Source organism: Balaenoptera physalus, assembly GCF_965194825.1.
Source record: "Balaenoptera physalus genome assembly, chromosome: 7".
NCBI classification, from domain to species: domain Eukaryota; kingdom Metazoa; phylum Chordata; class Mammalia; order Artiodactyla; family Balaenopteridae; genus Balaenoptera; species Balaenoptera physalus.
The window spans coordinates 118,480,403-118,500,265 of NC_138886.1; the positions used below are offsets into that span (position 1 = coordinate 118,480,403).

The following is a 19,863-nucleotide window of genomic DNA, read 5'->3' on the forward strand; positions in this document are numbered from 1 at the left end:
ACATAATCGCTCTGTAGGAGAAAGTGAGAAAAGCAAAAAAAAAAAAAACAAAAAAATCTGCAAACAATAAATGCTAGAGAGGGTGTGGAGAAAAGGGAACCCTCTTGCACTGTTGGTGGCAATGTAAATGGATACAGCCACTATGAAAAGCAGTATGAAGGTTCCTTAAAAAACTAAAAATAGAACTACCATCTGACCCAGCAATCCCACTATTGGGCATATACCCTGAGAAAACCATAATTCAAAAAGAGTCATGTACCACAATGTTCATTGCAGCACTCTTTACAATAGCCAGGACATGGAAGCAACCTAAGTGTCCATCAACAGAGGAATGGATAAAGAAGATGTGGCACATATATACAATGGAATATTACTCAGCCATAAAATGAAACGAAATTGAGTCATTTGTAGTGAGGTGGATGGACCTAGAGTCTGTCATACAGAGTGAAGTAAGTCAGAAAGAGAAAAACAAATACTGTATGCTAACACATATATATGGAATCTAAAAAAAAAAGAAAAAAATGGTCTTGAAGAACATAGGGGCAGGACAGGAATAAAGATGCAGATGGAGAGAATGGACTTGACATGGGGAGGGGGAAGGGTAAGCTGGGATGAAGTGAGAGAGTGGCATGGACATATATACACTACCAAGTGTAAAATAGCTAGTGGGAAGCAGCCGCATAGCACAGGGAGATAAGCTCGGTGCTTTGTGACCACCTAGAGGGGTGGGATAGGGAGGGTGGGAGGGAGCCGCAAGAGGGAGGGGATATGGGGATATATGTATATGCATAGCTGATTCACTTTGTTATACAGCGGAAACTAACACACCATTGTAAAGCAATTATACTCCAATAAAGATGTTAAGAAAAAAAAAAATCAATGCCCCTAGAGCAAGTATCAAGCAATGAAGTTGGGGAATAAGCAGTCCTATGGTGAGACATATCTGAGGTGTTTTCTGTAACATCTCCCAGGGTTTTCCAGTGAGATGGAGCCTCAGCTGCCCACAGGGATAAGCGTCAGGCCAGGCACCTTGTACTCGCTGCTTCCCCTTCCCTGTCTTACTTCTTCTCCCTACTTCCCCAGGTTCACTGTGTGATTACCTCTTTAAAACTGTTGCAGACAAATCTGTCTCAGAGTCTGCTTTAAGGGAACCCAATCTTAGACATAGGTGCATAAATTATACTACACTTGGCAAGAATTGTCCCTTGAATACAGAGTGATGGTCAAAATTCCCTAAGAAACACAATTATTTCTGTAGTGCTATGAAACTTGCAGTTTGTTACACCTGGAGATACTTTTAAATAATTTAAAAAATCTGTCACAGGTACATTTTACTCTTTCTTTCAACTTTTTAATGATCACTGATACTCTGTTCAGAGTCTACTCTATGCCTATGAAATACAGCTATCAGGACTATTTTTATATGTACAGTGTGTACACATAAACTTATGTACACAAATTACATTAAAAATAGCCTTAATCTAATTAGTAGACTATTAGTAGTAAAGTTACCTTCTTTACATAGATGTCTGTAATTAATTTTTTCAATTAGACCACACTGAAAACTCATATTTTGTGCTTATAATTATTCCTGAAATATTGAAAAATCACACTTTATACATTAGACTATCGAGGTTTAAATGATGGCTTTGCCACTTACTACCTGTGTGACAACAGGCAAATTATTTAACTTCTATAAGGTTAGTTTTCTCATGTGGAGCAATTAAGAAGCAAAAAGTTATACCTTCTTCATAATGTGTAATAAGAATTAAATTAGGTAATCCATACAAAGCGCTCAGTACAGTATTACATCTGATAATAGCAAGGGTTTGATAAATACTATCATTATTACTGTTGCTGTTATTGTTGTTACTTTAACAGTTACTGTTTTACCTGTCAAGTCCTCTGTGGAAGGAGCTAGGGAACTAGGAGAGATGGGAACTGCATGAGAGAAAGTGAGAGACACTTATGATACACAGATGAATAAATTACGGTTTCTTCCCTTAAGGATTCACAGACAGGTGGACAAATGTATAAAATAATTAGACTCAAATGAGACAAGTGACATAATAGATGGCACACAGGCAATGAAAAGCCCGAAGGAAATATGGTTAACCTTGTCTGAAAGAATTAGGGAAGTCTTTATAGATGAGTCTGTATGTTGAGAACAGATCATGTACGATCTTGAAGTGATTCTAAGAAATCTGGACATTAGCCTGCAGTCAACGTGAAGTAGTTAACATACTGTTAATGATGAGGAAGACAGGATCACGTTTACATATTCCCCTGGCATCCGGGCAAATGATGCACCAAAGACAGCAGAAACGAAAGGAAAAAAGGTTAGAGACTGTAATACTCTGGGCAAAAATAATGAGGGTGCTGATCTGATTTTTACACTAAGGAAAATCAGCTTGTTTGTGATAGTGCTTGAACTGATTAAATTATACTTAGTTATTCTAGCACTTAAGCTGCTCCAAAGGAAATTGAATTCACTCTCAAAGTCAGCCGTTGGATTGGCCAAGTTGAGGTCCAGATGACTGCTTCTCATTATTACTAGAAATACTGAAGAGTATCCAGGGTTTTATTACGAATCTGCAACCTGTGTATTTTAGATTTAACCTCAAGTCAGGCTGAGAATGGGAAATTTGCGAAATGGGAAGACAATGTGGCACTGTGGGACTGTGTTGAAGAAATAAGTAAAATGAAGTCAGACAATTTGTATGCTTATGGTTACAAATTTATAGGCAGCAAATTTATAAAAAGAAAATAGGGACAATTTAAAACATTTGTTGCATTAAGTTTATAGGAATATGGGTGAAGATGCCTGTATTATTGAATTTCATATTGCTGTATTATTTTCAAATAAGCCTTCACATAAAATTAACTTGGAGTTAAGGAATGGCTCAGAGATGAGGACATGCCTTTGTTAAGTAACAATTTATCTAAATGAATGGAAAAAACATTCTTAAATGCACCAGAGAGACGAAAGAAATAGTTTAAACTCTTAAAAAGCTACTTGTGAGAAATGACAAATCATGAAGGCATTTTAAAAGCTGACAAAAAACCAAATCAGTCTGTAAACATTCTGCTAAACCATTCACAGTAATGAAAATAAAATTCAATAGAAAATTTCTCATAGGCTTCTTAGTTTCCCCAAAATAGAACACACACATTTTCTGATATTCTCTATTGGCATTTAATAAACTGAGAGATTTAAAAATAGATTTAGTTTAACAGCATTGTTTATTTTAAACATACTTAACTGTCATTCCTTTCAGAGTTACGTTAATTTATCTTCATAATTTCATTGGTTTCACAAAAAATAAGTGGTTCTTTTGACTATAGGAATAAGCCAATTTTTTTTAAAAAAAGAGATATATGAAATAAGTACTAGACTTATTTGTGATTTTTCTTTTTTTTTTTTTGTCTAAAAGAGATATTTTATTGTTCATGCAAGAATGTCAACCTTTATACTGTGAGCATTTAGGTAAACTTGCATTTAAGGTTCTTAAGACCTTCATAAACATTCTTTCTCACTGCCTAAGCCTGAGTATTTAGTTTTGGACACAGTGTCAAAACTCACATTTTAAAAATTCAAATTTTCAGACTGCAAGATTTGACTAGAATGTTTGAATGAAAGGATTTGCATATTTTAATCTTTAGATCATTCTGTTAGCTTATCTAAAGTATGACTTTATTTTTTGTTTTACTGGATTTTTGTATCTATTTATATTAAACAGATCAGTCAGGGTGTTATGTTATGGTCAAAAATAACCCCAAATCCCAATGACTCAAAAAAGTGAATATTCTCTTTCTTGCATCTTCTGCTTATTCATCACCGGTTTGTGAGAGGGTCTCTGCCTGTTGTCACTGAGAACAGCCAATATTTGGACCACTGTCAATCACTGTGCCAGAGGTCAATGAGAACAGTGATGGGTCTCAAGCTAGTAATTAAATGGTCTGTCTCTAAAACGACATAGTTCTCTCTGCTTACAAATAACTGGTCGGAACTATTCACCTGGCGTGAGGGCCCAGGAAGTGCAATCCTATATAGTGCAGAAGAATTATAGCCAGAAATAGTGGGCAAACAACACAAATGAACACGACCATCTTAGTCTTCTGCCTTCTTTCAAATAAAAAAGGAAATAGGAAAAAGGAAACTGCCTGTTATACTATATTATATGGAAACATTAAAGACATTCCGTTTCTTCACAGACAAAGAAAAAAAAAAAAAAACAAGAAAAACCTGATCATATGTATTCAAGGTGTCCCATCTACAGAAGCATAGTTAGCTGTAGGCACATTTTTAGAGCTGCAACCACACTTATGGTATCATCAAGTTTAGTCCCTCATTTAATTGAAAATTGAGACATTTAGAGCTTTAGAGAGTTAAACAAAAATTATTTTAACAATCAATTTGGTAAAACAGTGTACAGTGATGGGGCACTATGCCTGACCCAAAGAGTTTACAATTTTTTGAAAGGTATTTATAACTCACACAGCTGGGTAACATAGAGCAATGAACTAGAATCCGACATTCTTCAGTTTTGACTACATAATCTTTTGGAAATGCCATTCTATCATTGGCCTTTTAAGATATCTTTATATTAATGCAATCAATTAAATTATATAAATGTTGTAATATTTTAAAGTGAGGTAGGCAATTACTTTATTAGACCAAACATTTCTGTGAAATGTATTATCTACTCTCCATTAATACTTTTGGAAACAAAAGTTTGAATACAGGCTCTAAGAGGGCCTGGACCACTGGACCAATGGGCCATCTGGATCACTAGATTACACTATTAGGGGAATAAAATAAACAGACATTATGCCCATTATATCTAATACTCCTTTATTAGTGTTGTATATTTTAATAAAAATAAAGAGCTTTGCTATTTCCAGCTAATAATATTTCTAGCTGAGATTATCACTAAGATTTCCTCTTTTAACAAAGACGGAGTAACATGGACCATATGTACCCTTCCACTCGACCAACTAAACAGCTAGATTAAAAATATGAAACATTGTTTTTCAAGACATTGGCCAAAAAATATAGATATCTTTAAGAAACAGGAAACAAACAAGTTGGCCTGCTTATACTCTAGACTGAAATTCCAGGCAATGATGAAGTTAGGAGAAACCCAAGTGGATCCAAGTGATCTCCCTAAATTGTGGAAATAAAGCCAAGAATCTAGGGTTATCAAGGTAGACAGAGTTTGCAGGATACAATTCTCTCTCTAAAGGAGAGAACTGTATAGAAAAAAACCTAGGAGATCTACAGAGTCCCCTTGAGTCTTCAGCTGAGTACTGGTAAGTGCATGTGTGTGAAGAAACAACCCTGAACTGAGGAATGAACCACCAGAAAAGATTAGAGGGATCAATAACTCATACAGGGCATGAAATACTTCTTGTTCTCAGCAGAACTAATGAAAAAACTTGTATCTCATGGAGAATTGGGTAGAGTATTGGAAAAAGGGTTAGAAAGGATGGACAATTAGCCCAAGACTAAATACAGTTCTGGTTCAACTGAACAAAACTTTAGAGCAATACTTAACCGTATCAAACTGTTTCTAAGTAACTGTACTGTATCACAGGTAAAAGTTCAATTATACTTATAGGAATATCAAAATATTTTACACCTTAAAAAGTAAAATTCAAATGTCTGACAACCAATAGAAACTACAAACCTTTCAAAAAAGCAGGAAAATATGAAATCAAATGAAAAATCATTTAAGTGAAATTGACACAGAAATGACACAGATGATAGACTAGGCAATGATATTAAAATAGTTATTGTGGCTGTTTTCTAGATGTTCAAGAAGCTAAAGGAATACATGAACATGTTAAGAGTCACAGAAGATATTAAAAATGCCCAAATACAACTTCTAGAGAGTAAAACTACAGTATATGAGATGAAAAATACATTGGACAAAATTTAAGGCAGATTAGGTATTGCCAAACAAAAGATCAGTAAACTTGAAGACATGAAAATAGAACTGTCCAAAATTAACAAAAAAGAGGAAAAAAAGTCAGAACATAAAATGAACAGAGCAGCAGTATTGTGGGACAACTTCAAGAGGCCTAACATGTGTGTACTTAAAGTATCCAAAAAGAAGGCAAAGGAGACATAAAAAAGTATTTGAAGATATATATGAAAGTTTTCAAGATTTAATGAAAATGTGAAGCACTAAGCTTCAAAAAGGTCAATGAAATCTGAGCACAATAAACATGAAGAAAATTACATTAATGCCTACCATAATTCAACTGTTAAAATCAGTGATAAAGAGACCATCTTTAAAGTAACCAGAGAAAAAAGACACATAAGTCTAGTGGAAAACAGCTAAGAGTGACAGCAGACTTCTTGTTAAAAATGATGCAAGATAGTAAGGAAGTGGAGAAACATCTTTAAGAGAAATTCAAAAAAAGAGAAAAAAAATCAACCTAGTTTTCTTTAGTCAATGAAAATACATTTAAAAGACAAAGGTAAAACAAAAAAATTTCAGACATACAAATATTGAATGAACTCATTCATCAGGAGACCCACACAAAAGTAAATGTTACAGGAATTTCTTCAGAACAATTATATTAAATGGAAGCCTATATATAGACAAAAAATAAAAAATAAAAATCAACATAAAAGAATTTTGTGGGCACCCTGGAAGAGACAGCACAGAAGAAACTCTTATACTAAATAGCTCTGCTGCAAAAGCTCCATGTCAGCAAATGTAATTAAGAGACCTAGGGCTCACTTCCCCCACCATGCCCACAAAAAGAGGGCAGGCCAACAATGTTGGATTCCAATCACCCTAATACAGCTCACATTCAGGGTGAAGGCTCCAAGACAGACTAGTTTTCTCCTAACATAAGGAACAAGACAAGGATGTCTGCTCTCACCACTTCTATTTAACATTGTACTGGTACTTCTCCTCAAGGAAATTAGGCAAGATAATAAAATAAAAGGCATTCAAATAGGAAAGAAAGAATTAAAACTGTTTCTACTTGTATATGGCATTATATATTCTAAATAATACACACATGCAAAAATACACACAAACATACCTGCACACAAATTAGAATAATCTCAGTAAAGTTACACAATACAAGCTCAATATACAAAATCAAATGTACTTCTATAGATCAGCAATAAAAAATGTTAAAAATAAAATTAAGACGACAGCGTCATTTGCAATAGCATGAAGAAGAAGAAATTACTTAGAAAAATATTTAACAAAACAAGCTCAAGACTTGTATGCTAAAAACTACAAATCATTATTGAAAGAGATTACAGGGCCATCTAAATAAATGGAAACACATCCTGTTCTCTGGATCAGAAAACAATAGTAAGATGGCAATATTCCCCAAATTTGTGTACAGATTCAACACAATCCACATAAAAATTCCAGGTGTCTTTTTGTTTTATCAGAAATTTATTCTAAAATTCATATGGTTATGTAAGTGTTACGAATCAACTGTATTCTCCATAAATTCATCTGCTCAAGTCTTAGCCTCAGTACCTCAGAATGTGACTGTATTTAGAGGTAGGGTCTTAAAAGAGGTAATTAAGTTAAAATGAAGTTATTAGGGTGGAGTCTAAATCAACATGAATGGTGTTTTTATGAGACAAGAAAATCTGGACACAAACAGACATCGAGAGAAGACCAGGTGAAGACACAGGGTGAAGATGGCCATCTACATGAACATGAGAAAGGCCTCAGAAGAAACCAAACCTGCTGACATCTTGACCTCAGACTCTATCATCCGGAATCGTGAGAAAATAAATTTCTATTGTTTAAGTCACACAAAATAAGAATTTTGTGGGAAAATGATAAAATTACTATTTTATTTTACTTAAATCATTTAAAAAGATAAGTGATTAGTCTATAGCAAAAAAAAATAGCAACATATTTTGACATTTATAACATAAGTTGAAACAAAATATATGGCAACAATAGCATAAAGGCCAGAAGTGGAGAAATGGATGTATACTGTTATCTGGTCCTTTTACTACAAATGAAGTCATATAATATTACTTAAAAGTAGACCATGATACATTGTTATATTCCATCAGCATTAAAGCAACCATTAAAATAACACAACATAAATTAAAATAACATAGTTATATCTACTATGCCCTCCCCCAAAAAGACTAAATGGAATGATTACATATGTAATTAATTCAAAAGAAGTTAGAAACAGAAGAAAGGGAGAAAAGGCTTAATGGTTTACAAATAGAAAAGCAATAGTAATGTGATATATTTGGGTAAAACATATCAAAAATTATATTGAATGTAAATGGTCTAAACATGCACATAAAAAGCTGACTGATCTCTGTAGCCTCCAAGAAACTCATTCTTAATGTAAAGATGCAAATAAATTTAAAAGTAAATGCACAGAATATATACGATGCCAACACTAATAAAAAGAAAGCTAAAGTGGCTTTAATATAGCCAACAAGAGATTTCAAAGCAAAGAATAGTACCAAGATATAAAAGTTTATTTCTTCATAAAAAGGTCAGTTTATCAGGAGGACATAACAATCCAAATATTTATGCAGCTAATAATAGAAATATATGAAGCAAAAGTTGAGAGAACTGCAAGGAAATACAGATAATCCAAAAATTACAGGAAGTTTACTCTTCGGATTTATTTTGAAATAATAAATCTTCATAATAATAATAATAAATCTTCTTTTCCAGTTCTTAAGGTGAAAGCTTATTGATTTAAGGCCATTTTTCATTCTTTTTACAAGCACTGAATTACAGATGATTAGAATAAGTTTATTCTAAGTACTTCTCTAAATATATCAAAGTTTTAAGAAACATTTTTATTTCAAAATATTTTCTAATTTCCCTTGAATCTTCCTTTTTGATATATTGATTACTTAAAAATGTGTTTTTTACTTCCAATTGAATGGCGATATTCCTGTTATCTTCCTGTCATTTAATTTTTAATTTAATTCTATTATTATGGTCAGAGAATATACTTTGTATGATTTCAATCTTTTCAAACTTGTAGTCTTTGTTTTACGACCCAGGATATGGCCTGACTTGATGAGTGTTTCACGCACACTTGAGAAGAATATATATTCTGCTGTTTTGAGGTTGAGTTTTTTCTGTTTTACCTTTACATTTTATATTTCCCCTTTTCTACATTCTTTGGGTTATTTTTCCATCTTTTAGTACTCTATTTTAATGCATCCATTGTGATTTTGATGTTATTTTGCATAATATTTTAGTGGTAGTTTTAGGGATTAGAAAATACATACTTTCTGTTTCAAGTCTATTTAGAATTAATACTGTACCACTTCACTTTTATATAATATACAAATCTTATTACCATATAGGTCTCTTTACACCCTCTCTTTTATGCTATAGTTGTCTCATGTTTATATACATGGAAAACCATCAGGAATATTATATTTTTGTTTTCAACTGTCAAACATGTTTTCAGGAACTCAAGAACTCGGCATTATTTTATTGCTGTTTTGAATTCTCATGTCCTTCCCTCCTCCACCTATTGCTATTTTTTCCAACACTGTCAATTAGCTGGACCATACATCTGTATAGATCTGATAGGTGAGTTCAGTGGGATGACAGTAGCATGTGTTTACTCCTTCTTCTCCAGAAACCAGAATGCTGTTGGCAGGCTATTAATTACAGATGTCATATATATATTTTTTTAATAAATTTATTTATTTTACTTTTGGCTGTGTTGGGTCTTCGTTGTTGCTCGTGGGCTTTTCTCTAGTTGTGGCGAGCGGGGACTACTCTTCATTGCAGTGTGTGGGCTTCTCAATGCAGTGGCTTTTCTTGTCGCAGAGCATGGGCTCCAGGCGCGCGGGCTTCAGTAGTTGTGGCACGTGGACTCAGTAGCTGTGGCTCGTGGTCTCTAGAGCACAGGCTCAGTAGTTGTGGCTCATGGGCTTAGTTGCTCCGCAGCATGTGGGATCTTCCCAGACCAGGGCTCGAACCTGTGTCCTCTGTATTGGCAGGCAGATTCTTAACCACTGCGTCACCAGGGAAGCTCCAGATGTCATATATTTGATAGCTATAGTGATATTCAGATTTTCTGCTTCATTTTCGGACATTTTCCATTGAATTGTCAAGAAAATTTTATATTTCACCTAAGTGTCAAATTTTTTGCATGATGATGTTTATAACATCCCTTTATTATAACTTAAATGTCTATTGGAAGTTGAATAATTCCCATTCTTTCATACTGATATCGGTACTTGGTCGTTTCTCCCTCTTTTGTTTTTCCTTAGAGATAATTGCTGGGGATTTAGAAATTTTATTAATCCATTCAAAATTCTAAATTTTGAAATTATAACCTTTTCGACAAAGTCATTGATTTATTATTTCCTTTTTTATACTTATTTACCTAGATGATGAAATTTGAAAATTTTCATACTTAATTTAAACATTTAAACCTACACATTTTCCTATAAGCAGTGCTTTATATGTAAAGCCTATACACAAGCTTTGGGATGTAGTTACATTAACATTCCACTTGAAATACTTTTTAATTTTTGCAGTTTCACATTTGACCTGTCGGTAATTCATAAATGTGTTATTTAATCTCTAAATATTTGCAACTTTTCTGCATATATTATTTTTATTGATTTTTAATTTAATTCAAATTTGGTCAGAGAACATAGTCAGTATTATTCAATCTGTTGAAATTTATTGAGAGTTATTTATTCATAAACGTAGGTCTATTTGGGTAAATATTCCATGTGCCACTGAAAAACAAAGGTTGATCACAAAATTATTGACTGTAGGATTCAATAAATGTAAGTAAATTAAGCCAACTTATTGATCTATATATATATATATATATACACACACACACACACACACGCACATACATATATCCTTCATGTGAAACATATAACACTTGGGACATTTTTCATGTAATACTAGATGTACTAAAATATTATTGCATAGTAATGATAATAATAAACAGGCAGGGAGTTATATTATGGGCTTCCTTTAGGGCCCAACATTCGAAGTGTTTATTATTTTGTTCTATTTTGTAACAACCATGAAAATTCTCTGAAATGGTGATAAAAAGAGTGCCAACCCAGTTCCAGTCAGTTTAACTGGGATACGTGTGGGAGGGAAAACAATTCAAAATACTACAGTGCTTGACCTCATGGCTATTGCAGACTAGGTTTGTTTTTTTTTTTTTTTGTACCTTTTGACCACCTTTTGATACATTCACAAGTTCCAGTTTACAGCACCTTGGACAGACCCTAAATTAAGTGATTTATTACCTGTCTATCAAAATCCTTGTAAAATGCCTTTCCTGATAGATGACAATTCAGACAATTGTGTGAAGTTCTGTTTTAAACAGATTTCCTAACAAGATTAGGAATGATCAGAATAGCTAAGTGTATTATTGTTAGTGAACCACAATTTTTTAAATCTTATCAAAGAAATCGTTTATGTTCAGGAAGGGAAGAAAAAACTTCTTTATTTTCTTTTAACTTTTTGCCATTGGATGCCTTCTTGCAAAGCCATTTTGGTTCAGCTAAAGTTCTCTCGGCCTCATTCCCAATTGTAACAGAATAAAATGTCAACCTGGCATCTGGCTACTGACAAGCAGACTATACAGCATATCTGCATGTCATTTCCAAGCACCAATTTACATAGTAATTGTTTTAATGTCAGCTTATTCAATTTTCAATGGCTGGTTTTAGTCGCACTGTTTTTCTGTTCTAATCTCGCCATGCCAGGTGGGTTTGATAAAGCAGTGATAACTGGTAACTTATTTGCCTTTGACAGGCCTGAAAAATTAGTTTGGGCTGCTGAATATATGTGGGTTTGGGGGTAGGGGAGGGTAATCATTAGTTATTAATTTATTTGGGAACTTATTTTGTAAGTTAATAATTTATATGGTACTATGATTAATACTTTAATCTAATATTATATTTTACGCCTGTACTAAGGAACAAAAGAGTTCCTTGGTTTATGCAGCTGTGTATTCACTGTGGCAATGGGGCAGAAACACAGTGAACACAGAAGGAAGGGTAAAAGGGGAGACCAGAGATAGGCAGGGACCAGACTACGGAGGTTGGTGTTGGTGTTTTCAGTGCAACAGGGAATCTTGTAAGTATTTTAGACATAAGGGAGGGGAAATGATCTGCCCTAGTTCTCAAGGCTCACTGCAGCTCACTCTGCTGAATGCACAGCACAGGAGCCAGAGCGAGTGTGTGAGGTCCAGTTATGAAGTTATCCCAGGATTCCAATTAAGAGATGATGGCAGATGTAGTTGAGTTTAATGGAAGGGATGCTTCCCAGACCCATTTTGGCTTCACATTTTAGAGATGGAATTAATAGGCCTTGGTGGATGAGGTTGGCAAAGAGAGTGAATAAAATGAAGAAACTGAGGGCCAGTACGGAGTAACAATGAACTATGACATCTCGTCATCAGATAAAGAGGATCTGTTTGCAGAAGTGACTGAAAGGCACTGGGAGAAAAAGTAAGAGTGTTTCCATTCCTTGAAACAGAGACAAGAATGCTTAAAAACGAGAGGGGGACAAAGTGCAAATTGTGCTGTAAAGTTTCACAAGACAAAGACTGTAAAATACTTTGGATTCTGGCAACATGGAAGGTATGAGTGACTTGGGCAAGAAAAAGGTTGGTGGCATTGGAGTGTCTGGAGTCAAATTAGGGCTCTGAAGATCTGATGGAAGCTGAGGAAATCAATATCTATTAGAAGTTGGGGCTGATTGCTGGAGGGAAATACCAGTTATAGGGGTCATTTTACAGATATGGAAGTAGTGATGTTTTTATCATATGGGATTAAATTTAAGCCAGAATAATGAACGAAATATTTTTAAATATTAAAAACTAACTTCTCCACTTTTGTAGAGAAGAAAAAGAATGCTTTCCGCAGCAGGAGTTCCAGATTTTTAATGGAATTTTATCAGAAAATAAGCGTTTCTGTTACTGCAACAGTTGAATCTCACAAAAAAATAATAGGTACTTATCACTACACACCAGTTAGAGAACTCTAGAGATTCATACTTATGACATGGATTCAGATGAGAAGGTCTAGCGGAGTAATTAATCACTTGATTTGGTAAAAACGAAGTAAATAACATTATTTGACTAGGAGAAAACTGAGAGTGATTTATCATTTTTTCAAACAGCTTTACTGAGATATTCACATACCATCTAATTTATTTGTTGTACCAGTTAAAGCGTACAATTCATTGATTTTTTAGTTTATCCACAGATATGTGCAACCATTAGCACAAAAGATTTTAGAATATATTCATCAATTTAAAAAGAAATCTCATAGCCTTAGTTATAACTCCCCTGTTCTTTATCCACTCACAGCCCTAGAGACCACTGTTTACTTTCTGTTTCTCAGAGTTTCCTCCTCTGGACATTCATACAAATAAAATCATATATTATGTGGAATTTTGGACCTGTTTTTTTCATTTAGTATAATGTTTTCAATGTTAATCCAAGATGTAGCATTTATAAGTATTTTATTCCTTTTCATGACTGAATAATCTTCCATTTTGTGGATATACCACATTTGTTTATCCAGTGATTTACTGGTGGATATCTGGGTTGTTTCCACCTTTTGACTATTATGAGTAATGCTGCTATAAACATTCATGTGTACGTTTTGTATGGACATGTTTTCATTTCTCTTGGGTATATTCCTAAAAGGAGAACTGCTAGGTCATATGGTAACTCTGTGTTTAATTATTTGAGGAACTGCTGGAGTATTTTCCAAAGCACTGACACCATTTTACATACCCACTACCAGCATACAAGCGTTCCAATTTCTCCACATCCTCACCAACATTTATCATCTGACTTCTCAGTTCCAGTCATTGTAGTGCATGTGAAGCAGTATCTCATTTTGGTTTTGATTTGTATTTCCCAGATAACTAATGATGTAGAGCATTTTTCATGAAGCTATTGGCAATTTTCATATCCTCCTTGAAGAAATGACTATTCAGATCATATGCCCATACTTCAACGGGGCTGTCTTTTTGTTATTGAATTGTAAGAGTTCTTTATATATTCTAGATACAAGTCCCTTATCAGATACATGATTTGCAAATATTTTCTCCAGTTCTCTGGGTTTCGTTTTGCCTTCCTGATACTGTCCTTTGAAGCATAAAAGTTTTTAATTTTGATGAAGTCCAATTTATCTATTTTTTCTTTTGTTCCTTGTGCTTTTGGTATTGTATCTAAGAATCCTTTCTCAAATCATAGGTCATGAAGATTTACTTCTGTGTTTTCTTCTGAGTTTCACAGTTTTAGCTCTTACACTGAGGTCAATGATACATTTTGTGTTCATCTTTTGTGGTCTGAGGTAAGGGTCCTACATCATTCTTTTACAAGTGGCTACCTGGTTGTCCCAGAAGCATTTGTTTAGAAGATCATTCTTTTCACAGTGAATGGTTTTGGCACCCTTGTCAAAAAGTCAATAGATCGTGGATGTACAGAACTATTTCTGGACTCTCCGTTATATTCTGTTCATTCATATATCTATCCATATACCACATGATATTGATTACTGTTGACTTGTAATAAATTTGAAATCAGGAAGTGTGTGTTATCCTATTTTGTTGTTGTTCTTCAGGATTGTTTTGGATATTCTGGGTCCCTTGCAATTTCATATGAATTTCAGAATCAGCTTGTCGACTTTATTTTTGTTTTTTTAACATCTTTATTGGAGTATAATTGCTTTACAATGGTGTGTTAGTTTCTGCTTTATAACAAAGTGAATCAGCTATACGTATACATATATCCCCATATCCCCTCCATCTTGCGTCTGCCTCCCACCCTCCCTATCCCACCCTTCTAGGTGGTCACAAAGCACCGAGCTGATCTTCCTGTGCTATGCGGCTGCTTCCCACTAGCTATCTATTTTACATTTGGTAGTGTATATATGTGTATGCCACTCTCTCACTTCATCCCAGCTTATACTGCCCCCTCCCCGTGTCCTCAAGTCCATTCTCTACGTCTGCATCTTTATTCCTGTCCTGCCCCTAGGTTCTTCAGAACCTTTTATTTTAGATTTCATATATATGTGTTAGCATACAGTATTTGTTTTTCTCTTTCTGACTTACTTCACTCTGTATGACAGACTCTAGGTCCATCCATCTCACTACAAATATCTCAGTTTCGTTTCTTTTTATGGCTGAGTAATATTCCATTGTATATCTGTGCCACATCTTCTTTATCCATTCATCTGTTGATGGACACTTAGGTTGCTTCCATGTCCTGGCTATTGTAAATAGACCTGAAATAAACATTGTGGCACATGACTCTTTTTGAATTATGTTTTTCTCAGCGTATATGCCCAGTAGTGGGATTGCTGGGTCATATGGTAGTTCTATTTCTAGTTTTTTAAGGAACCTCCATACTGTTTTCCATAGTGGCTGTATCACTTAACATTCCCACAAACAGTGCAAGAGGGGTCCCTTTTCTCCACACTCTCTCCAGCATTTATGGTTTGTAGATTTTTTGATGATGGCCATTCTGACCAGTGTGTGGTGATACCTCATTGTAGTTTTGATTTGCATTTCTCTAATGATGAGTAATGTTGAGCATCCTTTCATGTGTTTGTTGGCAATCTGTATATCTTCTTTGGACATTTCTCCAAAGCTTGTCAACTTCTAAAGAGAAGTCAGCTGGGATTCTGACAGGGATTTTTTCGAATCTGTGGCTCACCTTGGAGTGTTCTGCCAAGTTAATATTAACTCTTCTGATTCACAGACATGGGATGTTTCTTCATTTCTGCAATTTCTTTCAACAGCGTTTTGTAGTTTTCAAAGTATAAGTTTTACATCTCTTTTGTTCAATTTATTCCTAAGTATTTTATTCATTTTGATTTTATGGTGAATTGAGTTCTTTAGAGGTATTTTCAGATTATTCACTTCAAGTGTATAAAACTAAAATGATTTTCGTATACTAATGTCATACTCTAATACTTTGCCGACATTATTAGTTCTACTAGTTTTCTTAGCAGATTCCTTATGGTTTTCTATACATTGATAGAAGATTATGTCATATGCCAATAAAGAAGTTTTAACTCTTCCTTTGCAATTTGGATCCCTTTACTTCTTTTTCTTGCCTAATTGCCTGGACTATATTGTACAGTACAATGTTGTATAGAAGCACTGAGACCAGACATCCATTTTACCCCATGATCTTAGGGGCAATATATCCAGTCTTTCATCACTAAGTATGATGTTAGCTTCCCAAAAATGGCAGATTTTCCCACATTTTTAAACAAATAAGCTTAACTATTAATCATTACCTCTTATCTCATTAAACCTCCATGAGATGCAATCCCTATCAAACTACCACTGGCATTTTCCACAGAACTAGAAGAAAAAATTTCACAATTTGTATGGAAACACAAAAGACCCTGAAGAGCCAAAGCAATCTTGAGAATGAAAAATGGACCTGGAGGAATCAGGCTCCCTGACTTCAGCATATACTACAAAGCTACAGTAATCAAGACAGTAAGGTACTGGCACAAAAAGAGAAATATAGATCAATGAAACAGGATAGAAAGCCCAAAAATAAACCCACACACATACGGTCACCTTATCTTTGATAAAGGAGGCAAGAATATACAGTGGAGAAAAGACAGCCTCTTCAATAAGTGGTGCTGGGAAAACTGGACAGCTACATGTAAAAGTATGAAATTAGAACACTCCCTAACACCATACACAAAAATAAACTCAAAATGGACTAAAGACCTAAATGTAAGGCCAGACACTATCAAACTCTTAGAAGAAAAAATAGGCAGAACACTCTATGACATAAATCACAGCAAGATCCTTTTTGACCCAGCTCCTAGAGAAATGGAAATAAAAACACAAATAAACAAATGGGACCTAATGAAACTTCAAAGCTTTTGCACAGCAAAGGAAACCATAAACAAGACGAAAAGACAACCCTCAGAATGGGAGAAAATATTTGCAAATGAAGCAACTGACAAAGGATTAATCTCCAAAATTTACAAGCAGCTCATGCAGCTCAATATCAAAAAAACAAACAACCCAATCCAAAAATGGGCAGAAGACCTAAATAGACATTTCTCCAAAGAAGATATACAGATTGCCAACAAACACATGAAAGAATGCTCAACATCATTAATCATTAGAGAAATGCAAATCAAAACTACAATGAGATATCATCTCACACTGGTCAGAATGGCCATCATCAAAAAATCTAGAAACAATAAATGCTGGAGAGGGTGTGGAGAAAAGGGAACCCTCTTGCACTGTTGGTGGGAATGTAAATTGATACAGCCACTATGGAGAACAGTACGGCGATTCCTTAAAAAACTAAAAATACAACTACCATACAACCCAGCAATCCCACTACTGGGCATATACCCTGAGAAAACCATAATTCAAAAAGAGTCATGTACCACAATGTTCATTGCAGCTCTATTTACAATAGCCAGGACATGGAAGCAACCTAAGTGTCCATCAACCGATGAATGAATGAAGAAGATGTGGCACATATATACAATGGAATATTACTCAGCCATAAAAAGAAACGAAATTGAGTTATTTGTAATGAGGTGGATGGACCTAGAGTCTGTCATACAGAGTGAAGTAAGTCAGAAAGAGAAAAACAAATATCTTACGCTAACACATATATATGGAATCTAAAAAAAAAAAAAAAAGGTTCTGAAGAACCTAGAGGCAGGACAGGAATAAAGATGCAGATGTAGAAAATGGACTTGAGGACATGGGGAGGGGGAGGGGTAAGCTGGAACGAAGTGAGAGAGTGGCATGGACATATATACACCACCAAACATAAAATAGATAGCTAGTGGGAAGCTGCCACATAGCCCAGGGAGATCAGCTCGGTGCTTTGTGACCACCTAGAGGGGTGGGATAGGGAGGGTGGGAGGGAGGGAGATGCAAGAGGGAAGACATATGGGAATATATGTATATGTATAGCTGATTCACTTTGTTATAAAGCAGAAACTAACACACCTTTGTAAAGCAATTATACTCCAATAAAGATGTTAAAAAAAAACAAAAAAAAATAACTTCCATGAGTGGAAATATTTATAATGAAGAGGGAACAAATTTATAATTCCTATTGCAATATTAATCTTACAGAACAAAATGCATCAATACATCAAATTTCCATTTTCTTTAAGGAATTAAAATTGCGAATCTATTTGCGTTTCTCAAACTTACGCTTTCGGTTTTATTTATTTGATCCTTATCACGTAAGTTTCTCAAACGTGTGCTTTTGGTTTTATTTATTTGATCCTTATCATGGTTACAAAGGATATACTCTGAAATTTAACAGACATGATTCTGACTAGAGGTTATTTTTTTTATGTGTTTTTCTGTATTTATTCAATACCTAACACTTATTTAGTATTTATCACATGATGAACATTATATCATGGGTTGACGATCACAGAAAATCAAAGTTTTATTGTCAGGGAGCCACTGTTCCAGTGGAAGGCACCGGCCAATATTTCCAATTCATAATATAGTAGAATAAATCTAAATATTGTGTATGTGCAATGTCCTATGAGAACAGCTAAAATCATCTGGCAGGCTGGTATCAAAGTAAATGAGATTAATTTTGCAAAAGACAGCATTTTAAAATAAATAAATTGTATTAATTTGAAACAGTGTAAAAGTATAGATAACTTTGGAATCTAGTTGCTAAACAGGAAATGAGAGCACACCCTTTGATAGCTCAGCTGGTAGAGCAGGGGACTGTAGCACTTCCCAGTATAGTCATCCTTAGGTCACTGGTTCGATTCCGGCTAGAATGAGGAGCTATGTTTTACTAACACAACATTGTAAATCAACTACACCAGAATAGAAATTTTTTTTAAAAAATGTTATATATGGGAAAAAAAAAAGCAATGAGAGTACTTCAAGCATCTGTGACTTTAGAATTTCACACTGAAGTTTCTATATGAGTATCTTAGTTTGTAAGTAGATAACACAAGCAACTAGGCATGGAATATCTACACAGACTCTGTTGTATCTATATTTTTTCTTTTATTGATCTAAATATAATTATCAAACAGTAGACCAATACAGAAATAATCATCATAATAAATGGCTTTTGGCCTTTGACTTTCATCATTTTAATAATTCTGACGTTAACATAGGACTATGGTATAAGACACCAACTTTTTTCAGTTATGGAAAAATTCCCATATCTAAACACTAAAACTCTATGATTACTCAAATGTTAACAAATAATAATCTGATAAGATTGACTCCATGATCAATTCTGGTCTTCTAGTTTGACGTCAAACTTCCAAAAACTAGTTGCTTTTCTGTGAGCTCAATAATTTCTACTTTTCCAGTGGAACTTTAAAATTTGGATGGCTTTGCAGTCACACTGATTGGAGATGCTGACTTTGCCACCAAGGTCACACACAACAGAAATAACTGCCTGAGTTTAAAGCACACTGCTATTTCCTAGTGATGCCATGAAAGTGTACAGTGATGACTGCCTAGTGAAAACCTAGCAGTTTAACACATCTCTAATTACGATTTTTCTCTATCACTGATGTTGTAATGCAGTCTCATAGTTAGCTACTATTCTTTTGAACAGATGCGTTCAATTTGGAGCTTTATATACATGGGGTAATAAAATTACATAAAATTAAAAATACATGTAATAATATGAATATATATGTATATATATGTATATATATTCAGGACTGAAATAGATGTCCCATGAATGACAATAATGATCCATCATTAATTGATACTTGATTTTCCAGTTTCTGTGTAGTTTAAAAAGCAATTACAGTTTTTGGATCTTAATGAGCTAGTACACTGCAACTCATTATATTTTCAACTTTTATAT

At 34.3% G+C, this 19,863-nt stretch overlaps 1 protein-coding gene across 4 annotated transcripts in view; it reads right to left on the reverse strand.

Moving 5' to 3' along the window:
- GALNTL6 (polypeptide N-acetylgalactosaminyltransferase like 6) overlaps window positions 1-19,863 on the reverse strand; it is a 1,158,938-nt gene that overhangs the window by 662,018 nt on the left and 477,057 nt on the right. The window lies entirely within an intron of this gene.